General features: G+C 38.3%; 1 long non-coding RNA gene across 1 annotated transcript in view; it reads right to left on the reverse strand.

The window, feature by feature from the left end:
- Window positions 1–10,886: 10,886 nt before the first annotated feature.
- Window positions 10,887–25,612, reverse strand: part of LOC137183007 (uncharacterized) — a 60,980-nt gene continuing 46,254 nt past the window's right edge. The window contains exon 3 of the long non-coding RNA XR_010928409.1: window positions 10,887–12,123. This is a non-coding gene — a long non-coding RNA (uncharacterized lncRNA). The remainder of the gene's footprint in view (window positions 12,124–25,612) is intronic.

Below are 25,612 nucleotides of genomic sequence, written 5' to 3' on the forward strand. Positions count from 1 at the left end.
CAGCCTTACCTCGTCTGGTATAACCATGACCTTACAGTGGCAAATGTTTACTAATGTTACCAAAATAAAGAGACATAGTATATGACTCTTTATTACTTAGCATAGTAACAAAGCATTATCACATCATTTTTACTTGGTGACAAGTTACCGAGCAATACCAGCAATAGTTAACTAAAGAAAACCAGTATATTTTCATGTTAAGCCTGAATTCACTTACAGATCCCAGGGGTATTATAGGCTTTCTCTGTGGGTATTCAGTAACGAAGTTGGCTTGTGTAAAGCTGAATATATGATACACTTACCTTATTTAATGTAATCTTGAAGTAAGGTTGAGTAAAACATTATTAATTATGGCATAATATCTACTCAGCTGACTACATTGTTTGCCTCATTGCTGTGATCTTGGTAGCACTAATAAAACCAGATGGACTTACTGTAAAAGTCAATACTAGAAATTCATGCTGTTTTCTTCTGATGTCAATGGTTTCTTACTCTTGACAGTTACACAGTTAATTGTGTGTTTTTCTGTGCTTTGATATAAAGCTCTCAATGCATGCAGTTTCATGTGCGTTTGTAAGTAACATTAAGTTGGATTGCTCTAGGTCAGAGGTTTTAAAGGTGGGAGGCGGGACTCCCCAGGACGGGCTCCAGACAGTTTCAGGGGAGGTTCAATGAATGGAAGTGAAAAATATTATATTTGTTATCAAAAGGAGATCATATAGAATAGCCTAAATGTGTGTGATTTGGTTAAAGAGACAGTTCAGAGATACATTAGTTTTTCCCACTTACCCAGAGTCAGAAACAAATAAATGCCTTCAGACAGACCATTTTTATTTGTTTTTGGTATAGTCTGAAGTATGTCAAACTGCAATATCAAGCTATCTTGACTCAATTGTTGAGTGTCTATGGGATCAAATAACATTATCATGATCCTGTAGGCAAACCTGAGTTTATCACTTGTTTTGTGAAGTATTCCTGGTAGTAAACTCATGAGCATGAGTCACTGTTTGCAGAAATCCTCTCTTTATTATTGCCTTCTTCTTTTCCCAGGTGCCTTATTGAGAGAGATCAACATGCTCGAGGCAAATTGCATTTAGTGCTCTGCTGTAGGATGTGATTGGTGATGGATCAGGCTGTATTAGGTAACAAGACTTGAATTAACTGGCTGTCAAATCAATAGCACTCTCTTTACCTCTCACTCTCTCTCACCCATCCTCTCTGTGTGTGTATTTTTGCTATTTAATGGATATATATGTGAAAAAAGTACTTTTATATATTTCTAAATGACATGGTCCTTGGTTTACAAATAGTAAGCCAAGGACATTTTTTTTCATTGGCTCCAAAGCTGAAAGACAAATGTGACGAGTCGCCAGACAATGACCAGGATAGGAACGCAGATAAACCACCCAAAATTATATTTTGAACAGAGAAGGATTTTCTGGCTGACATCGTCATAACCCATAGGCAGCTGATGATGGTCCACCAGTAGACTTGCTCCCTTTCAAGTGGCACTGAGACATAATGGTTATGTGTTCATGTTTTCTCTTAAGATTTTCATATTGTTCTACTGTGACTACATGTCTTACATTGAACACATATTAGTTCACTGGATTTGAGTAGAAGTGTTTTGCAAGGTGAAATGAAGAAAGGAACAGGAAGCATGTTTTCCTTTATATTGATCTCTTCAGGTCCTTCAGTGTTCTACAAATGTACAAAGATTCATATAATTCACAAATAAGTAGCCTTAACAAACAAAACTTATTTTATTATTTTAAAGATGTTGAAAATCTCCTTTGAACATTTCTGAGTGTTTGCTTTACTAATTTATGAAAACGCATCCTCATCTCTTGACGCACTCGCATGCTTTATTCAAACGGTTTGATTTTGTAAAATAGATTAAATGCTGTAATCTGAGAAGTACAAAATAATAAGTCTCCCTCCCTGAGATCTTGCTGCTCAGGCTAATAGACCAATATATATTAAAAACATTCCTTTTTGACATCACATAATGCCAATATTTTCTGTCACCATTATTTTATCTTTTGTTGGGGAAGACATATTTATAATGTCTTCTCTTTGTGTTTCTCACTCTCTCGCTCTTTATGTGGTTGTATGACAGATAATGTCTGTGTGTAGGTGTATTTTCATTTTGTGTATTCAGTGTGTTTCTGTGTGCCTGCCTATCATTGTGTGCCCTGTTACGATACCTTATGTGTATCAGCGTGCACGCTTAAGGTCAGTAGAGACTTAGCCTGCTTATTTTTGTCAGCCTGTTTGGTGAGAACAGTAATCGTGAGCTGTCAGAGATTTTCTGTTGAGCTCGAAAATGTATATGACCTTGTTACCAAGGACACTTTTCCCTTTTTGATATGAGACGCCATCTAGTTTATTGGAGAAAAATGTGTCATTCAGAGTTCATAGACTATGCATCTTATAGGAAAAAGGAATTTTTGGAAAGGATACTTTATAATTGAATGTCTTAACTTTGCTTATCCCCTAAGATTAACAAAACTACTCAAGGACAGTCAGCGGGGATTTATAGTCATCACAAAGCTTGAAACTGCACTTAACCAAGTTTGAAGACTCCAGACCACAAAAACACATTTACACTGGACAAGAAATAAACTAAATAAAACTGACCACACTTGAAACATTTTCTAGACTGCTTTAAGCCCTGATGTAGGAGGTCCAAGCAACCACTTGCAGCTCAAACACTGTACTTTAAACATTTGTAGCAGATTTTGTCTTTCGGATTTATTTATAACAAAACAAAATTAACAACAGAAACTTTGCACCAACTGTGCTGAACTCACTGAGCTTGTGGTTGATGCTGTGTTCACGTCATAGAGTATGGGATGGATAGGAAAGATTCTCATGTTTACGATTAGTGAGCATTCATGTTATCAAACACCTTAAGACAGTTGTATTATTACAGAATTGGTCGATTGAACATAGAACTATATTCATTAAATTTAAGTTTAATCACAGTGAGGCATTTAATTCTTCTTTGCTTGATTTTCCAGCACTTCAATATTATGAAGCACCAATTTGGAAATATCTGAGTTTTCAGAAAAGTCTGAGTTTCCCAGTTGTAATTATGACTTGGAAGCTGGTGTGAATGCTATCCAGTTTTATTTTTCTTGATTTCTCCTTCTGACCAAAACTCAACCTAAAACTAAAACTGAACCTTCACATTTCGTAGAATGGGAAAGATCCCCATATTAATGACATGTCAGCATTCACGTCATCAATACAGTTGTATGATTACATCAGAACACCATATATATTAAATTTGGATTTAATTACATTGCATAGAGGTATTTGGCTGATGTACAACATCCATATTTGTTTGGTTTTCAGGGACTTTTTTATCATTAAGTGCCTAGGACTAAATTAAAGTGTCTGCTGTGAAAAATGCCTATTGTCTTTATGCAGGGCAGTGGACAATATAAATGTTATTGGCTCCACTGTTGCAGGAGAGATTCACTCTATTTTGATGGACTGAGGCATCAAGGGCAAAATACGCAGAGAGAAGCCATGTGAGATAAGTGTTAGAGTTTGACTTGAGCTTTATGGTTAGATGTATTTGGAGGACCTTGAGCTGTTTGCAGTATTCGACAGTGCAATATGCAATCTCCATTACTCAGCTTATCAGAAAATTTAGGAGGAGTGGAACATGTAGAAATGACATCTTCATCTACAGCTAAGTGTTCTCATTTTACACTATATCCTTAATAATGAAGTCTTCATTCCACCATGAAATAAATGTAATTAATTTTCTTATAATAAGATGCTCTGACAGAAAATTTAGTCCTCCTTGGAGGTTAGTATGACATTTAACTCCCATTTCTGGGCGACAACCCTCCCATATAGTCACCCAATCTAATAAATGAGGAGAATATTAAACTGTTAGAGCGGAAAGTGCTGTATAATGTGGGGATATATTCAATTTGGTGCAAGCCAGTGAATTGAGATAAAAAGAAGACAGCATTGAAAAAAAAAGAAAATGTATTAATTCATCACTTCAGACTATTGTGTACCATAGTATCAGCAGCTCTACATGGGAGAAAGACTTCAGGATATTAAAGCAGAGGCCAATGCAGACCGAGCAGGGCAGGTTTCCAAGGAAACAAGCTGTGCTGAGGACAAGGACTTTTTGTCGGTAGCAATGTCAATATTCAGAGGAGTCTTGCTCCAGCAGATGTCCACTTTATTATTCAGCTAAAAAACAAAACAAACACACACAAGGACAAAAGTCATGTACATCAAAAGTGTGTTTGTACTGCAACACAAGTAGAGGTATTAAGACACAGATATTTACTGTGCACATGACTGACACTATTAAAAGAATAGTTTAAGATTTGTACTTGCTTTTATGCCAAGACTGAAATGCAAAGATTAATACCACTCTCATGTTTGTACAGTAAATATGAAGCTCTAACTCTAGCCAGCAGCTGAGCTTAGCATAGCATATAACTCGTAAAACTACAAATTGCCATTTTTACGCTTCATTATGAATCATGTTCTTTTTTGTGACTAATCTTTATAGGTCAAAAAGGTTGACAATATCTTTAAAGATAACATTTTTAAAAGCATCAGTTTGACAATTTCAGAAATATGCTTATTTGTTTCAGGTTCAATATTCAGGTGAGAAGATTGATACCACCTAAATAAGCACTTACAAAGTGCTTAACAGAGAGAAGAAAAAAAGAATCTAAAAAACAGCAATCAAAGGGGAATAAAATGAAGTTGGACAAAATTATAAACTGTCAAAAGTGGGATAATAAAACACAGCAACATATCAAACATTCATAAAAGCTTTCCAATAGAAGAATGTTTTAAGAAGAGATTAAAATGACACTAAAGATGTTGCCTGTCTGATCTCGATAGGTGGACTGTTCCACAGTTTAGAGGCTCTAACAGCAAAGGCCCAGTCACCTTTGGTCACTAGCCGAGACCTAGGAATAACCAGCAGAGCCCCATCCACGGATCTAAGTGAACGCTCAGGCACATAGGGGGTTAATAAGTCCTTGATGTAATTTGAAGCGAGGCCATTTAATGCTTTAAAAGTGATGAGTAGAATTTTAAAATAAGTGCAGAATGTAACAGGCAGCCAGTGTAAGTTGGCAAATACTAGAGTAGTATGTTCATATCTCTTAGTGCCAGTTAAAATCCTGGCAGTAGCGATCTGTACCAGTTGGAATTGGTGAAGGGAGCTCTGACTGATGCCAGCATAAATTGCACTGCAGTAGTCGAGGTGGGAGAAAGTGCATAAATGCATATATGACCTTATGTAAATCAGTAGGAGACAGAAACAATCTGAATTTTGAGATTTTTTTTGAGTTGAAAGAAGCATGACTGGACAGCATTTTTCAAATGGGCATCAAAACAGAGATCTGCCTCAAAAATAACTCCAAGATTTCTAGCGGATTGCTTAATGTTTTTGCTCAGGGAACCAAGCTCACTGTGAAGCAGGCCAGTAGACTTTGTGGGACCAACGACTATGACCTCAGATTTATCGTCATTGTATTTTAAAAAGTTTTGGGACAGCCAACATTTAACATCACCGAGGCAGGCAAACAGATTATTAGGGCTGCTGGGGTTGTTGGTTTGAATAGGGACATATAACTGCGTGTTGTGTTGTGGTGGGAGATAATATGTTTCTGAATGATCTGGCTGAGAGGAAGCATGTATATTGAAAACAGCAGTGGGCCAAGGAACACCACAATTAAAACAGAGGAACAGGCATTTGCTTTGACAACAGAGAAGGTTCTACTGGAGAGGTATGAATGTCGTCGATGTAGAGCAGTCCCTAGGTTTCCAGACGGTGCAGGAGTATGGAATGATCAATCGTAGAAGTTCGAGAATTGTTAATAATTAAAAGAATACAATGACCAACAGAGGGGAATACCTCTTTAAAAAACGTGGATAAGCATGAGAGCATTTGGGCAATATCTACACCACAGTTATTTCATGGATTTCATTTGAGAAATTATTTTATATAGTACTGAGATGTTAATGGTTTGTAACTGGGAAAATGAAGCAAGATTATTGTTGTAGGTGGGTAGATTTTGTGGATCAGGTGAAATTTAAGACTGAATGTTCTCTATCCGCCTAATAAAATGAGCAGCGAATTTCTCTGTCCATTCATTTTCGGGTACAGGATCTGTCCTGGATGGATCACTGAAAACAGAAGTGATTACACCGAATAAGACTTTGAGGTTGTGATTGTTTTTGGATATCATGTCAGAAAAATATGCTGCTTTTGCATCTTTTACTGCTTTCTGGTAGTTTGTCATACATTCCTTTAAGCGTATTGTGGGTAACTGTAGACTTAGTTATCTTCCATTTGCGTTCCAATGCACTGTCGTTTCAATGGTCAAGTGTGATCATTTAGCGAGTGATTGATTTTGGTTTTCTGATTTTTAGCGGAGCAATATGGTCAAGAATGGAAAGACAGTGTCTGTTCAAAGAGGTTAATAGTTCATCTGGATTGTGTGGAGATGCTGTAATGGGAAAAGACCAATTGGAAAAAGCATCACTGGATTTGGCTACAGAGTCAGCAGTAAAAATGCGATACCATGTGATGGAGTGGGTTTTAAAACAGGAGAGGGTAGAGGTGCTTTAAAAATAACAGCTTTGTGGTCAGATACAAAGATGTCCATTAACTCTAGGTTCTCTGAGCAGAGACCAGAAAAAAGTACCAAGTTGAGGGTATGATCTTTGAAACGTGTAGTTCTTTCAACTAGATGTAGGAATTCACCAGACATGGAATATGAAGGACAACAAACATGAATGTTAAAGTCACCCAAAGTGAGTACTCTGTCATACTTGGATAAAACAAAAGACAAAAGTTCAGAAAATTCTGTGATAAAATTATTGTACTTTGGAGTCATATAAACTAAAATACACAACAAGGGAACAGGACCCGAAACGAGAAAGCTCAGGACTTCAAATGATATAAAATTGCCAAACGCAGTAAGAAGGCACTTAAAACACTGGTTTTTATACGGATTAAACAGATGAGATAAACATGTTAATTAGTGGGCTTTAGAGGTGCTGGTAGGAGGATTTTGTTACCTTTAGGCTAGCTTTCCAGTATTTATGCTAACCAACTGCTGACTGTAGCTTCATATTTACTGTACAGACATTTAGGTGGTATTTTCCTTCATCTAAATCTTGACAAGAAAGCGAATAAGCGCATTTCTCAAATAGTCAAACTACTGCTTTAAGCAATGTTCTGAAAAGATACTGTCAACCCTTTTAACCTATAAGGATAAATCAGAAAAATGAACTTGGTGGTGCAAAAAAGTGTGCAGTATGTGTGGGTTGTAACGCTGTCAACAGATCCTGTGTTGCTGACTCTAGATCAGAGTAGCATACACTATGAAGGTTTGACATGTGTGTGGTATTTATGACTCCTTTCAGGCTAGACGGTCTACGTTGACTTGCACTATGCATTATTTAAAGCTCTAACTGAGACTTTTTTCAAGTTTGTCCAACTTTTTTTCTCTCTTTTTCCCCCTCTAGCTTTCCCACTTGTGTTCATTTGGGTGCCAAACCATGGCTGTGTGCAGCGGTGCTGGAATATATCGCATATGGTGGGAAAGCAGAGGAGCTCTCTGTGTGTGGCAGAGGCCTACACTTGGATTAATTTGTGTGATGTGAATTAATGGCTCACTGGAGTGTGGCTGACGCCCTTTAGTATTACCCACAAACAACGGTACAGCTCTAGATGAGATCCCCGCTGCATTAGATCACCCACCGAGCCGTGCAGAGATGGTAGATGCACAACCGCATTAAATGATCTTGTCACCTAAATCTGTTTTTGTCAGTCTGATGCAATCTTCTCCACGAATGTACTTTAGTAACAACATCTGCCCTCTTTGATCGGACTGGAAACAGTCTCATCCCTCACGATTAACCCAAGTTCAAAACTTGAACAAGACCCACAAGTACAAGACTCATCACCACTATCCCTCTCATCCAGACCAAAATGTGCTACTCTGGGAGCCCGCTATCTTTCTTTGTCACAAAGTGTACTGCTCTCGCTATTTCTTCCAGGAGAAAAACATGACTAGGTCCAAACGTAGTATGTGGCTGGACCATGTATGAAATGCTAGAGGGCTTTTAATTTGAAACGACGGATACAGGAAATGGCGACACTTGGCCCAGGTGAGTGATGAAGTTACTCAGTCAGTCACAGACTTTGGCATTTATAGGACTGGCCCAGCTGTTGTGGCCCTGCCAAAAATCACGTCTTTTATGTGAAGCCTGTACCTGGAGAATAGAGAATGAAATGTTGCGTGCGTGCATACGTGTGTGTGTGTGTATGTGTGTATTTTTAACTGAAGGTGTGCTTCACTTCCAGCATGTGATTAATATATTCTATTAGTCTCAGGCTTGCAGGGAGATTACAGCCACACTTTGCCTTGAAAACAAATATGGGTTCCATTCAGAAAGCCACTTTGGTCAAGAAGCACACATCTTATTTTAAAACGGTGAGCATTATTGCTGTGTCCCTTGGTGGCAAGCCAGGAATCAATCAGGCTTTTATTTCTGTAATTCCAGGTTTAGACCACTTAAGGAAAAACTCTGTATCAGCACCAGATAGTAATGGGCAGTGTGACCGTCCCATGCTTAGGTATTGATTTTCTGTTTTGTGTTGTTGGCTGTGGTATTTTCAAACCTGCTTAGTCTGATGCCAAATCATTGTTTTTCTGCACCTCTGCCACAGACAATAATGTAAGCCTTAATAATAGATCCTTAGAGTGACTGGAGAGTGTAATGAGTCTGGGGCACTGAGTTTAAAACAAACAGAGCTACGGAAACTTCCAATTAAACTTCATCTGGTTTGCAGGGTAACATAAATCAAATAGTAAAGACGGATCTCAGTCTCACTTGTTCAGTATTTTAACCTGACAAAGTACTGACCTAAAAAGAAAAAATAACCACACAATGGGTTTAAATGCCATTTAAATATGCTACTTGAGCATCAACAAAACAAACACAGACAAGGCTGGCAGCCTCTGCTTGGTATTTCACTTCATGTGCCACCTGGTTGAATGTTGCAGGAAATCTGTTGTAGGCTTTGAACCGTAAAACAGAAGGAGAGTGCCGTTCCTCCAGATCTAATGGAGCATTCAGCATTTGCTCACAATGGCAGATGGAACAAGAGAAACGTTGTTGGAATAATCATGTTTACCCTGTTAACTGGGGTAAAACAGACTGATTTAGGATTTATGAGGTGTTAATGCTCACTAACACCAATGCCAACAATATCACAGGAAAGCTAAATGATTATCTTAACTGAGCTAATTTGTTTACTGTAATTATCTTCTTTAACCATCACTGTTTTAAATAATGTAGAAGTCAGTGAGGATTCCCTGGAAAATATATGATCATGAATTTGGTAATTATATTGTGAGGTTTAAAAGACCACATACAGGCTATATGTATGAACACTAGTGTCATCAGTCAAACAATGACAATCTGTGTTCTTGACAGGGTTAAAAGTTCATAGCTTTAAAGGAATATGACAAACATAAAGACACGGACAAAAGTAGATTGAATTATCTGACTCACATGGCATTCAGGGTTGGAAACCTTACTTTGGGATCTTTAAGACAGAAGTAAACTACTAGCCTTTGGCCAAAAACACTAAATCTTCAACTTGATGAGTTTTAATGGTTTAAAACTCTGTTAATCACTCGCAAATATTGAAAAATAATTTTAGTGTGCAATTAATATGATTGTTTATCGACTTTCATTGAAATAAAGCTTAGGCAAAAGTTCAGATAGGAAGAAGATCTATTCCCTTACTTTCTGGCTTTATTTCACTACAGGTGAATATGTGCTATTTCCTCCTGTTCTATTTCGCTCTGTCACATCCACTTCACCTGTCACGACATCACCATACCAGTGATATTTCTGCCTGCGTTCCTCAAGCCAGTCAGTCTCTAGATGCCGTTCTTTAAATATCACTGCAGTTCTGCCATTCTGTCTTTCAGACCCATTATTGCGCAACTCACCTCCTCCCAATCACCACCATGACCTCCATGATTTCCGGGAAGACTCGCCCCAAAGGTTTCCATCAACCACCTTCTGGCACCACTCCACCACCGCCAGCGTCTAGACTCCAGGGGATCCTGTCCTATCTCCTATCTGCATATGGAGCGATGCTTTATTAAGATGCGTCACACTGGTAGAGTCTAATCGCCAAAAATCTTTCTGTTGCTAACATCAAAAATATTGTTATACACTTCCAATTGATCTCTCCTTATTAAAATGGTATTATGATGATGATATAATTATATAGACCTTTTTCAAAGCAAACATTTTGACTTGTCATAGTAGGAAAAGCAAAAATGTTACTAATAACATTAACGATGGCTCTGTTCTATTCAAGCATCCCAGGTATATACTGTTTAAATTTTCTAATTCTCTCCCTCAAACCCTGCCCTCACACTTAAATAGCCCCTACTTGCAGTTAGATTTGCTCTGCTTCTGCTTAAACTGTATGCTTGCACTCAGATATGTTGTTGTTTGCACAGATTTCCTGCTCCAGCTTCAGCCCTTCACTTTGCACTCAGGTTGCTTCTGTGCACTCGTGAAACTTCTAATCTCAGATTTCTCCTCTGCCCTCAGATTACTTGTGCAACAACCCCATCAAAATAGAGGCGAAGTCCCACCCCTTCCGGAGTCCCCGATGGGACCTTATTTTGGAAAAAATATGTATGGTAGTCAGCGGTGAGAGACAAATAATTTTTTGATCCCAGTTGAATTGTGCACAGTTCAATGTTCAATTCAGTTCAATTCAGGTAATAATAATTATATAATAGTTCAGGTAATTTGTTCAAACTAATGTAGTGTAAAAATAAATGCATTGCAAAATTTTACATTCATAGCTGGAGTAGGATGATTTGGCAACCACACACACACACACACACACACAATAGTGGAACACTACTAAATAGGGTAACCAGGTAATCAACAACAAGGGTGCTGGCAATTTCTCTGATCAGCAGATTTGCAGATTTACCAAGGCACAATACAGCTGCAGCAGCATATTGGCAGAATTCCTGAGGTGTGAACTCCTTCAGCCCAGCATTCACCCTCTCAACATGAATGCGGTTCTCAGAAATTTCCTTGGTTGCACTCACCTCACTCTCTGTGAACTTTTCATTACTGAGGAAAGGAGGACTGTTCAGTGACACCCTCAGGCACAATGTCTGAGATTAAGAACTCCTTATCGGCTAAAATAAGGTCACCAGCAGCTAGGTGCACCAGAATGCCAGACTGCTGCATAATGGACTCGTCAGACACAGAGCCTGGGAAGAGTCGGCTGCAAAAATTGATCGCAACATTTTGAGCAACAGTACTTTGAGTACTTTAAGTGCATACCTCTGTATGAGTAGGTCAACTTTGCTTGGTCCATCTGACTGGGGGGTGGCTATATGGATGTCAGTGCAGTCCACAATCATTTGCCAGTTGAAGGCAGAGGACTGGAATGAAGCAGGCATGCTTTTTTTATTTTTTGGCAATTGGGACATCATTCTCTGAAACAGCACCTTGAGGAGCAGATGGATCATTGTGTTCACCATATTACTGACTGTTGGAGAACGACAAGGAAACAGTTATGCAAGATGCAGGTGTGGGCAGTCTTGGCAGATCTTCATCGAGGCCATCAAGACCAAGTCTTCATGGCCTTGATGCCCTCCACTTTCCATCCACTGAAATACATGATGGAGCCCTCAAAGCGCTCCACCAACCCTGCATATCTGGAAGCCCTGTTTCCATTCGTATGATCTCATCTGTTAGCCATGCTGCAGAGTATTTGCCTGTGCCTCTTTTGCTAGCAACAGGCCCAGACTGCAGGCTGTCATCCCCCGCCTGGTGTTCGCAACGATTGGGTCCAGACTGCACGCAGAAGGGTCCCGGTTCGTCTGCAGATTTGTTATGCTCACGCACTTTGGCGTAGCTGTGGTCAGTGAACTGATTTACTGAGGGTAAACTGATTACATTTGTCTTAGTCCACTCAAAAAACATGTCCCTTTCTCTTTTCCATGAGGAAAATGGCAGCTGCATATTCTGGAATTCACATCTGGCTCCCTGTCTGCTCGTCTGCAATGAGAAAATCATACAACGAATAATTAAAACCTGCCAAATAGTCCCCCTACCCATCGTTGAAACACTCTGCACTCTTCTATTTGTCTTGTGAAGCAGTCTTAACTTTAATTTTGAAAAGTGTTATACAAATAAAGTTTATTATTTAGCATTAGTAGTAATATTAGTATTAGTAGTAATATTAGACTTAGTAGTAGTAGAAGAAGTAATATTAATATTAATGTCTGGGTCCAAAAAGTTGTTTTGGAAAAAGTGTTTACCTGAGAACTTGTAAACCACATGGATGTGTATTGATCATCTCTCCACTGTGCTGCATATGTTTTTTCAATCGTTTGGCTGTTTTTTTTTTTTTTTTTTAGGACTTTTTGATTTCATGGTCCTTCAAAATGTGCACTGTGCAGGTTAGAGAGAGAAATGTGTTTACATTTGCAGAGATGCAACAGAGCGGAGAAGTGACCCTTACCTTGTCTCTGGCCCCTTCTTCAAAAGCTCCTACACTTAACTATAGAGACTGTATGATATCTGGCGATATAAAATATTGGATCAGCTTGAAATGTTTCTTGGCATTAAGTTTGCTTAAAACCCACAAGGAGATTAAAAGGTTCTAGCTAACCATCTATTAAGGGTTCTAACTAGAACCTTTTATCTAATGGTTCTACATTGAATCAAATATCTGTAGGCCTAATAAAATTATAATGAATTGGGGACCACAGACTTAACTTGCTTGTATTTGGGTCAGGTAAAAAAGTTTGGGAACCACTCTGTTAAACTACAATGATTCATATTTAGAGTTAAATGTGCTTGTTTCATAATTTATCTAAATGTAATACAAACATGACTGTAATGTTTCCTGTGCATTGGAATTAACATTCAAGTGAATCGACACTTTTGTTGATTTTCAATATCAAATATTGGACATCATGCAGTCTCTCCCCCCTCCACTTGCCATTTCCTGTGTGTGTGCTACAGGTCAACCCGTCTCCACCCTGCACACCACAAGTTTGAGGCCCCATCTTCCCAGAATCCTTTCTGCCATGTAATACACTTTACACTCATTGCTTGCTGGCTAGCTAGGTAACTTAGCTATGTTCCACACACAGATGTACCTTACCTGATGTGTTTTATCCAGCGACTCCTGGTCCTTTTATCAGCCAGGAAGCGAAAGAATGAGCTAGACCCGTTGCTCATGTGACTACATCCCAGTATGAAACACACAGGCATCATGTTAACGTTAGCTTCAACAGCTCTGGGTAGCTTGTAGAGAGAGAAAGTTATGACATCACATGACTTTTGGGTGTGTAGTCTTTCTAGTTACATATTTTCACAGTCTTATATCTCAACAGTTTTACAACAAACTGCAACTTTCTTGACTTGCACAAATATCTCTAAATTGACAAACATCATAAGTGTAATTCATGGCACCATTGAAACAGGATCAAAAATAATTTTTCTCTCACCATCGACTACCGTACATATTTTTTCCGAAATAAGGTCCCAATAGAATGCCAGGTGTTCCTTGCCTCCTTGTGGGCACATTTGCTTTGTTTGCAGGGTTCATGTAACGTACAACACTTGAAAGCCAAGCATATCATCATGGATGTATTCTCGTGCTGCACATATGACTTTATCAGTTCAATTAGAAGGAAGTAATATTAATAACTTTGGCAGTCCGCTCCTGAGTCATGAAGGAGAAGTCGTTTTCTCCTCTAGTACACCGACAGGAGGATGGTGTACTATACGTCTACTATTATAGGTAGCTATTATAGTAAAAACTATGGGCAATGGTAGATATATTTACTGTCCTATTCCAAAAGTCATAAAGACAGTAAGGAAAGTACATGTAATGAAGCCGTAGAGGGCGGGAGTAGATGAACCCGGTTAAAGAATAACTGCCTGTACAGGACGCTCTAAGAAGTAAAGTAAACGTGCCCCCAAGGAGGCAGAGAACATTTCATTGGTCAATACTACAGCTGGCATTCTGATGGTTGGGGAATTTTGACAGGGTTGTTGCACAAACAAAAGCAGGGCAGAACAGAAATCTGAGAGCAGACGTTTCACGAGCACACAGAAGCAGCCTGAGTACGAGGAGAAGGGCTGAAGCAGGAAATCTGTGCAAGCAACAATACATCTGAGCGTAAGCATACAGTTTGAGCAGAAGCAGAGCAAATCTAAGAGCAAGCAGGAGATATTTGAGCACAAGAACAGGGTTTTGAGAGAAATAATTACAAAATCTGAACGTGAAATCAATAAGTCATGCTCTCAAATTGGAATACCACGCTCTTGAATAAAGATAGGAAAAAAAACCCAATACCCAGAAAGCCATGATAGTGTGACAGGGAGCCAGCACACATAATACCAGGAGCTTGAAACTGAAGCAGCTAAATAGAATTCAGCCATCATCAATTTTATTATTTACACCCGTATGTGATTTTCCTATTGTGACATTTCAAAATGTCCTCACCATATTGTGATATACATCAATATCTGCAAAAATGTTCTTATTAGTAATAAACATTTTATTGTCCAGCACATCTGCCATCAATTGTTTTCATCTGCTTTGTAGCCTTCAACATGGTGTTTACATAAATCAACATGGCTGCCATTTAAATAGGAATCATAGCATTGTTTACAAACAAAAGAAAAATAAAATGATGAATATTTATTACAGTAAGAGGAACTTTTGGGGGGTCGTCATGTAAGCAATCATTGAACGTTAAGCTACAAAGCCGTGACCTTGAAACAAGGTGGAGCTGTGTATTCTGAGCTCTGAACAATTTGTCTCTCCAGTTTCTCCACAATTCCTACAGTCCATCACTGTCATAAGCTCATTATCGATCAGAGACTGATGCGTCTCATGTTCACAGTTAGTTGTCTCCTACTGTATCCTCATCACTCTTATGTGAGCTTTGCACAGTGATACGTACGGCATCAGAACTGTAAAATAAAACAGGATCTTGAAGTATGATTTCCAGTAACAATAACAACATTGGTGCTATCATATTGAGTGCACTCAGATCTTTATTCATGGGTATTTGTGAGAAAGTACAGATAAATAATTTTCATTTAACTCCAGAAGTTCAAACAGACAATCTGAATTTATACTCAGTGATTGAAAGTTTAATATTTAGAGTTAAAGTTGTAGCAGTAATGGTACCCAGCTCCCTCGCTCAATAGGATGGATTTACTGTAAGCTTTCCAACAAAATCTTCTAAACGCAGCCTGAAGCGCTGCTCTATACAAGCAGCAGCAGGAAATTACTCCAAATTGTACCCAGAAATGTGAGCATGTGAACAAAATGCCCCCCTACGACTGTCTCAAATCATCCTGCAAATGTCTGAGAACTGCTTTGTTGCATGAAAGGAACATCCATCTCATTTAAATAAGTCAACAACTCCAGAGTATTTAGATTTTGGGCTCAGTAGACACAGGGTGCCTCCACGGGAGACGCCCCCCGGCATGTTAGCTTTCTGCTGATTGACTCAGCGGGCTCTCATTATCATGAGGAAAATGAGCTGTAAATGTTCTCACTCCTCTCCTGTTTATTTTCAGGTTACATTGTGGTTGGGGAATGTCACTTCAATGCCAGTTTTGTTTTTCTCTCAAGTTGGGAAAATGGATGGAGGAGCAGATACCACATTATTCATAGTATGACATGCTTTATGTAGTATTCCCATTAGAATGATCCCTCGCTGTTGGTACAGTAAGTGAAACCTGTGCACGCTCTCTACAGTATATAGTGCTTTATATTTCTTTATCCACTTCACAGGATGTAAAAGTACATAGTGGTTTAATTGCTTGTCTTCAGGCTACGATCTAAGAGTGAGATACCATACGTACCTCTCTGCCATGACGAAGCCATGAAAAGCTCAGCAGCTAAAATGGTTTGAAGGCAGAGAAAAGCTGTAAAGCGTCTCACGCATCAAAGAGCTCAGAGAAATGTTTTCTCATCTCAGCCTCGGAACAGGAATCAATACAAGCACTCGTCTCTTAACAGGTCGAGCCGAGCACAGGTGACATTTCACAGAACACAACCTCTGCCTCTGCTGAGTAACACAAGAATTATCTGCTTATCCTGTTTCACATATTTATGTGACATTAAGTGTCTACAGTGATGAAGAAATAAGCAGCTTGGTTGCAAGCTTTTGTATTCTACTGTTTTAAGAAAGTAATCGTCAGCAGTTGCATTTATGGATTGAATAAAAGCTACAGAGATGGTAATTTGTTCAGATAATATGTTAATCCATAAATTAGAATCATGTAATTATTGAGTCTTGGACTGCAGACAGCAGCTACTTGATTTATTTAGCATTGCACATTAAAGCAGTGGTGAGGAATGTGAATGCTGTAAATGAACAGTAAATCCAATATTTCTCGCCTCTAAAGCACAGGACATCAATTCTGCATTGCATCTGCTGTATATCCGTCCAACATTTTAACATATTGCCCGTATCAATATTCAGCTCTACTCCATTTCAGATCATTTTGATGACTGCATTTCTCTTGACAGCTTCTTTGAGAAATGTAGAGTATCATAAAGTTCAGACAGTTCAGTTGTGCGCCGTCAGAAACTACTAACACATGTTTTCAGTGTATTAAATCTTCGCCAAAAAGAATGAAAAAACAAACAAAAAAAAGTGCATTTCAACCCCTTGCGGTGCAGTTTGAGCTTCCAGCGGCGTACATTAATTAACATGCCATACAGCCGAGCGCGCTTCTAGAATGACAATGTTTTCCTCATTTGCTTCAGAGGCTCTTATCAAAAGTGATAGACCTGGCAAGATCAAAGTGCAGGCTAGTGGTTTTCCCTCTGGCACTTTCTGACTGGGAAAGCGAGCTTTTAAAGAACTTGTGACAAGCACATTGCCTTTGAAGCGGATTAGTATTGTTACCGTCTCATGTTGCACAATGATGTTCACAGCATACTGTCCCCAGAATTCAGAGGTTTAAACTATCTGGCCGTCTGAAGCCCACACAAATTTCCCAGTTGTGAAATTTGCTCTCACAATTTCAAAGCGGCCCCTAGAGCCCTGTAATACTGCACTATATTCATAATGAACAGGACTCTATAGGCCTTAAAAAGCTGCGTCTGATAAAACTTATTAAGCTTCTTTTTCATGTCCCTGAGGAAAGATTGATTGCACTAAGAGGCTTTTAATATAAATTTATTATCTCCTGAAAGTGATATGAAATCTCACTCTGAAAAATGCTGCTCCAACACTTTATCAATGGAAATGTGATCAGAGGCAATCTAAGATGCAGCACATTTGAAATTCTGCAGCTGCAGTACAGCTGAGAATTACTGGCTTGATTTTTTTTTTTTTGCCTCAATAAAACACATTCTTTTTCTTTCATGTTGAAAATAGTTGCCACATTATCTTTTGCTGCACGCTTGATGACATTCAGTTTCAAACCTGTTTTATTTAATGTAAACAATGTTGACAGAAAATATAAAGGAAGTATTGAAAGAAAAGTTTATCCTATGTTACCACTTTCTCACCAGCTACTGTAGGTGTTGTTCATCACCAAATGACTCAGCTGAACAAAGGGTTAACAAGATCTGTGGATGACAAAACCATATCACCACAACGTCCATTTAGTAGCTGTTCTGGAGCTTTCAGTTGTATCACACACACAGCTTGAGTTTGCCAAGTTTTAATGGAATTGTAGGTGTTTAAATTTCATTTTCTGAGGACTTTAAGGACTTCTTATCCACGTTGGCTTAAAATGTACGATTGAAAGTTGACTAAACCATCTCAAGATTCATTTAGAAACTGTAAATACTACTGAAACAACTGCTGCTGCAGATGGTCTGTTGATGTAAAGTATGAACATATTGCTTCATGTCAAACAACTTGTAGGGCCTCATGTAAAGCAAAATTTAAGCAAAAGTAAAAGATCTCTATGTGCACCTATACACTCAGGTACATCACCGTTAGCTATAGAAACCAGCAGGTTTAATTGCCTCCCTGAAGAAAAAAATGTTGTATTATTGTTATAGAGCTGCAGTGATTAGTTTGTGAATCAATTAGTCAATCAACAGACAATGAATCACCAACTATTTTGCTAATCGCTTAAGCGTTTTCTGTAATTTTTTAAAGAAAAAAATGCCAGAATTCTCTGGTTCCAACCTAAATTAATATGAATGAATATTTTCTGGTTTCTTCAGTCTTCACTGATAGAAAACTGAATATCTTTGGATTGTTGACTGTTGGCTGGGACAAAAAAAGACGTTTGATCAACTCGGGTGTTGTGACAGGTGAAGTGATGTAATTCTATATGTAAGAAGTTTTGTTCTTATCTGACAAATGTTTCACCACTGTGACGGTACAGTATGTTTGGTATCTTATGCTGTAAGTCCATGTGGGTTAAGCTGCTTGTTTGTGCATGACACACTGAATAACATCACTACTGCAGTTTTACTGTTTCCAATTAAAATTTGATTTAAAATTTTGCATTTACATTTTGCATTGCAGAGTCAAGTTGCAAATGGCTTCCCAGCCCACTATGATATATTTGGTCAGATATAATTCAATCACAAACTTCAAATCACATTTAGGATGCTTTCAAGTCACATGTTCATGGCAATTTATGAAAAAACAACCTCTCAATAAGGCTTTTTTCTCAAAAAAATTTGATTGATTTAAATCCCTCCTCTCATGAAGTGACTAAACCAGAGAGCTGCAGCCACGCCAGCGACTCAAAGCTCTAACACAAACGCAATTTCAATAGAGTTGAACTTGATGGATAAACAGTCGCTACATGTCTCGCCCCTTTTTTAAAGTCGTGTGAGTGAAGCAGGGTCTAGGATTAACAAGGACAGGTTGAATTACAGCTTGAATTTGGGGGCAATTCAATAGGAAGTGAATCAATCTGAGGATTAATTGTTGCACCACATCCTGAGCAGCAGACACTCGATACAGCCAGAGGGAGACTGCTATAATGGAAGTGAAATACAGACAGCATACAGCAACAGCAGCTTAACCCTTCACAGCTCCTACAACGTGTTTATGTCTGATAAAAAGGCTCATTCACAGAGAGACACAATATACAAAATGACATCATGACCTGTTTCTTTTGCCCTGAAAAGGATATTTTAATAGAAATGGTGAATATTATTCAGTTGTGTGATATATTTCAATCTGTGGTAGGGATTTTCAATGTGTTTTAGAGTTTTTCATGTGAAATCTTTCCAGGTTGTGGGTTCTTTTGAAGCTCAAGTATCTGTGACATAAGGAGGATGTTATAATTGGCTCTTCATTTAGGTGGTCAGTGATGTGTTATGAATCCCACATTTTACTGCCGAGATCTCCTATAGGAATTTGTGGCTATTAATGGGGAGATTGTAAAAATGTGTGGTTGAAATTCAGCTTGTTGCTTGGTGATTTTGTGTCTGTTCATTATTTTTTCCCCCATATTTCCTGAGTTGCACCATTTATAACTACTGTGAATACTACAGTACAGCGTGGACACACACACAGCGTCTTCTTAAGCAAGTGCAGTTCTTTTCTTTATGAGCTACTACATGTGATATTTCGGTCTAAAAGACTGCTGGAAAAGGCCTGCAGTATTATTAGATACTTGATGAGATATTTGATGATAGCGAGCTTTTATTCTGTGTGTCTCAGTGCATCAGAATAGTTATAAGAAGTGAGGACGGTGAAGCGCACTTCAAATGAAACACTAAGATCACATTGAGCAACTATCTCAAGGGAGTGAAATACAGTACATGGAGAGCAATATTATCTTTGTTCTGTGCACACAATATTATGTTTTTCTATTCAGGCAGAAAACATGTCTGGAATTTAAAATCTTTTATATGCAGTATCTTGGCAGCAGTGACTGTTACGGAACCGTCTTTCTTCTTTTTTTCTTCAGAGAACGATTGTTAAATATAAGAAAAAGTACTGATGAACTAGTTTACAAAACAATATCAACTCGAGGTCCATTTTGTAGCTTTCAGTCTGTTCTGGAGATTTCGATTGTATCACACATTCTTTCTCGGTAGATGGAGTTTGAAATTGTACAGTAAATGTAATTTTTCTGAACAATTTAAGGACTTAACATTTAGCAGAGGACAAAACAATCTCACCTCTAGGTCCATTTAGCAGCTGTTCTGGGTATTTAGATTATATCACATGGACTTACTCAGTTTTAAGTGAACCAGTTAGTGAACATTCCTGATAAGATCCAAAACCACCTCTACGGGAACATTTTGATTTCTCACAAACTCTAAATATCTACATTTATTTTCTTGGTTTTATATAAAACAAATGGAGATGTACTTTTGTACAGAGCCAACAAATATATTTAATACAATGAAGCAACAAGCTAATGCATAAAATTATTGAGCCAACATTGGTTCATTTTACTGATGTTTCCCCAGATACATTTTATTGAATGACATAATCTCACCCACATCTGTTGTTGCACATATTGCATTCTCTTTCCATCAAAGGTTGACTTCTTGTCAGCCCATATATGCGCACATACTCCCATAAACATCTTGCAGATTTTTTGCCTGAGCTTTGATTCATTGCAGGAAATTGATTCTTCTTGGGCATTATTCTTCCACAGAGATGCTGCTACGATCTGAGACAGGTATAGACTGTCATTTGTCACGTGTCTCTGCAAGCGCTCTTATGCTTTGACTTATCGCATCTGGGTTGGCTGGAGAGAAGATAGGCTCTTAAACAAATGGTCGCTGTCATACAAGGGGAGGCAGCTTTTAATGAGCCTGTCTTCACAATTGGCACGGTAGATGTCAAGTGCTAAAAAAAAAATCAGCCTCCAAAGCTGTTGTGTATCAAAGCTTGATCACATATCACACATTCTTTCTTCTCACTATTATGTGTGTGTTACTGTAATCCATTGGTGCCACAGGGAAATGCTGGAGGTCAAAGTGCAGAGGCAGTAATGCAGTACTTTGTGATGTTAATGCATTGAAGTAATGTGACTACTTTTTTTCTGTTACATGTAGTGTGAGGGATTACAATTTGAAATTCAGCAATTACATTACATTGCAGTTAATAATCCCAGTAACTCTCTGTCACTTCGACAGTTTGGTGGTCAACTTGTTTATCACTTCTCTCTTGTTTGATGGACGGTCGATATCAGTTTCTGTGCGTTCAATGTTCAGACTGGTCTGGTAAATGCTACCTTGGTAAGTGATAAATTTTTCTGCCCAACACTGCAGTTGATAGATACTTTCTGAACATCCTGCCCCTTTGTCGTCACTTCTAAACACACTTTTCATCACTCACTATAAACTGACTGCTGATATATAAATGACGAGTGGAGTTTATGACAGCAACAACTCTTAAAATGAACAAAACTAATCCATGTTATTTGTGAACTCCAGGCAGAATTTCAGGATTTTTGAAGTCAATGCATTTCATTCTTCACTAAAATGTGAATGCTGACCTTTAAAATAAAGAACAAGTTCAGTGATAATGTTTAAAATCTCCAACATTTTCAGAACACACCAGTATGTTGTCTAACTGGGACAACTGTAGCATAGCCTCGCACAAGTACTGGATGCAAAGGGAGAAAAATGGCTCCAAAATTATACCATGCACAATTTTTACCTTTGTGAGTAGATTCAAACACACAAGATGTGTAAAAAATCTGTAAAAAACTTGACATAGTTTATGTGTTGGAAGGCGTAACACAACTCGTTATTTTAAATAATCCAACTTGGGCTAAAGCATGTAGCCAAGTGATTATAAATCCATATTCAAATATCATTCATAATAAATTGGGAATGCTGGGAAATACATATAACCCTTTCTGTCTTCGAGTGACAGCATGGGACAAAATCTTATATGTCGTTTTGGACAAAACAGCCAAATGAATAAATGGAGATGGATTTTATGGAATATTTATTGTTGACAAATTAATATAAACTAAATAAAACAAGTTATCTTTCACTATCATTCATCATTGTAGACTTTAATGATCTAAATTAGTTCCAGCTGTGTATACAGGTAGTAGCCTAATGACAGTAACATTTAAAGCTAATTTGTAATTCTAATACCCACTGCTGTGGGTCATTTTATATGGATGACAGCTACACTGAGCATTTCTACACATGTGCAGGTAAAATCTATTTGGACTGTCTCCTCATGCTTTAATCTCTGCTTTTAGAAGCATATGTATGGATCCATTTATTGTCCGCCCATAACAAAAGATCTTCCACACAGCTATTTAATACAGTCGCCTTATCTTGAAGCCTTTCAGATTAAGATAGATGGGTCAATTTGAAAAGTAATTAGCTCACCTAAAGCCTGGGTTTATTTCTTGAATATCTGCCCTTTATCAGAGTGTGTGCCAAACCTGTGATTAGTTCTCCTTCCCTTTGTTCTCTGGGAAGTGAATCTGTTTAGAGAGAATAGAAATGATTGATTTGCAATAGCTGTTCCTGACATTAGTAAAATACCTATTCAGTATAATGGCTGAGCACGACAATGAGGATGGGCGATCGCAACATTGGACGATATTCAACCGCACGAATCTCAATTACTTTATCACACAAAGGTTGGAGAAACAATTAAAGACACTAAGTCAGTGAGTCAGACAAAGACTGTATGATGGTTTTGAAGCGACACACTGACAGAATTATGTTCCACAGAGACACTATTGTCCCTTTGAAGACTGGAGGCAGATTTATTGCAAAGGAGTATCAAAGCAGGCATCCTCTCAGAGATAAATACCTCCATCTATTTTTTTCCCTCCTCTCAGAGAGATAAGGACCCAAGATGATGATCTCGCCTTGCATTTCAGATGGCATGTTCCTCAGAATAGGATTTGGATATTCCCAATGGTTAAGCATACCAGAGCCTCTTTCTCTCCACAACACTCCTTTTATTCATGCAAAGATCATGTAAATTGATACGGAGTTTGCCCGATTGAACGCATTTTAGAATCAGAATTACCTTTATTCACCACGTTTACTTCAACTACAAAGAGTTTGACTTGGTGACACTGGTGTTAAGAAAGGTGAATGAAAATCTAATGCAGAAGGAAAACTCATGTTACAGACAGGTTAGCAGCTCTGTGAGGCTGTACTTAGTCACAGCAGTTAACATGCTGATGTTTCACAGGTTACTATGTCACTCTGGTCTGAATCAGTGGATGAGTCGGTAAACTTAGTTTGGTTTCTTTTCATGTAGACAAAAATCCAAGCGAACTGGAATGCATCATAATAAGCCATTCACCCCACTCATTGGTCAGATGTGTTTGAGGCAAGAGCAAGAACATAAACACAGGAAGAAGGTCCTGAAAAAGCTCCTATCTGCCACATATCAAAAATGAAATTTTGTTGAGCTAGTCCAGGTCGGATCTGATTCACTCTCCGGCTAGCTGCTGGCAACTATTGATTCGCTCATTTGCATCCCAGTATGAAAAGCACACCTGGCTATGGGAGCCGTTTAACTCAAGCTTGTAGAGTACGCCTTGTAGTTGGCTGGGATCGAGTTCTTATCATGTTCCCACCACAAATGATCCACTCCAGAGTTTGTCTGGGATTGACCCGGGAGCACATCCTCAAAGGGTCTCAATACAGTTGCTTTGGTCCACACCTGAGTACCATGCAGTGTTCAGACCTGCCCAAACGAATTGCACCACGGGGGAAAACGAGTTAGAGTCTGATTCAACCGGACTAAACAATGCAGGTTTGCAAACATCTTTAGTTCAGCCTGTTAGCATGCTAACATTTGCTAAATAGAGCATAGTGTTAGTTGAGGCAGAGCTCTGAAGTCACACTTGCATTAGCTGATTGGTATCAACTGTTTCATAAATGCTTCACTATCACTGGTTCATTTATAGCTGACAAGTCACATCCAATCATATTAATGAATGTACAGTGCAGCCAGTACAAGCTGACACTATTATCCTGCTATTGAACAGATGTAAATTTGATGATGACAGTAGTGCTGGATGAAAAGTCACGTGATCACCAAAGTTGTTACAAATTCATCATGTGGGACACAAAAATATTTACACAAACTTTAGAGTCAATCCATTCAATAACTGTCATTATATTTCACTTTAGTTGAAAACGATGGATCGACCAGCCAACATTAACATCTGTTGAGCACCGCTGCTATCATGCTAATACATAACATTTATTATCATCTGTAGTGCTGATGTTGATGCCGTTGAAGTGTTTATCAGTAAGGGACCAGATGATCTTGTAGCACGCGATGTATGAAAAAAGATGGATGATGGATATAATGCATGCTATTACAGTGCAATCATACATTCAGTATAGATACATGTATGTTCAGATTCAGTCTATTGCCACTGCACAATAAAGGCACTTATAGAACTACAAGATTACACTATTACAGTAATAGGCTGTTACAATAGATGCATATTACAGTGGATAGATTTTGTAAATTGTGTATGTTTGACACCAAATGCAGTAGTTATAATGCAGGATGTGCTGCATGAAGAGGGTTGATCGACAGCAGAGCTCGACAGACTTCTGTTCACACAAAACCCACAGGAGTTCATATTTATGATAAAGTATTATTTTTAAAAGATATATTGTACAAGGATCAGGGGGATTCAGTTACTGTTCTGCACTGTGTTACAACAAACAATCTGTCGGACTGCCTCATCAATTCTTAACTAAATCAAGACGGGCAGACTGACTGAATTCAGATTACAGCATTGAAAATAACTTTTGACTTTCTGGTGTTTGGTCATGGTGTCCGAGATGGTTTTGTATAATACAATTTTATGTTTTCAGCTCTCCATCGATGTCATATCCAGATTTGCATTTTAGATGTTGTCGTGACTGGAAGCTGCATAAAGAGGTGGGAGGAATTTTCACCTGGCTAATGTGAATACAGCAGCCGAGATCTCTGTTCTGCTGCTGCATGGAAATAAGGCCGTGTTTTGTTTCACACCATTAAACTCCCCCAGTAGGAGGAAGTGTGTTAAATAGTCATTTACATTTTTAAGTGTCTTATGAAGGGTAAACTGAGAATTGCGAGTCTTGTAAGAGTGTCAGCAGAATAATAAATCCTCTGTTTCATTAAGGTTTCCTGGGAAAGTCACAGGCACAGAGGAGGTGAGGTTTACAGTCCCAATGTAAGCTATATACAGTATAATTCATTAGTTATATATATATACATACAGCCCACAATATACATCTTTCTTACATCCATCATTATTATCGGCTTTTGAGGATTAGCCAAGGCAATCTATTTTTCCAGGATATAACAAGAGCAATACTTTTTGTGGCTAGTTTTTTTTTTTTTTCTATACGAGATGAGAATAAATTTGCTCTCTCTCTGTATGTCTGGGTTTTTGTGAATATGAACACTTTACAAAGTTACCAAATAACCCTTGAAGCAAGCAATTACCTAAGCAATTTTGTACAACTGATTGCAATTACCCGCCTCTGCACACCAAAGAGCAGAAGTCACTGAATGACTTTGATTGTATCTGCTATTATTTGTAATCTCCAGCAATGATGGAG

The sequence above is a fragment of the Thunnus thynnus genome, chromosome 5, assembly GCF_963924715.1.
Source record: "Thunnus thynnus chromosome 5, fThuThy2.1, whole genome shotgun sequence".
NCBI classification, from domain to species: Eukaryota; Metazoa; Chordata; class Actinopteri; order Scombriformes; family Scombridae; genus Thunnus; species Thunnus thynnus.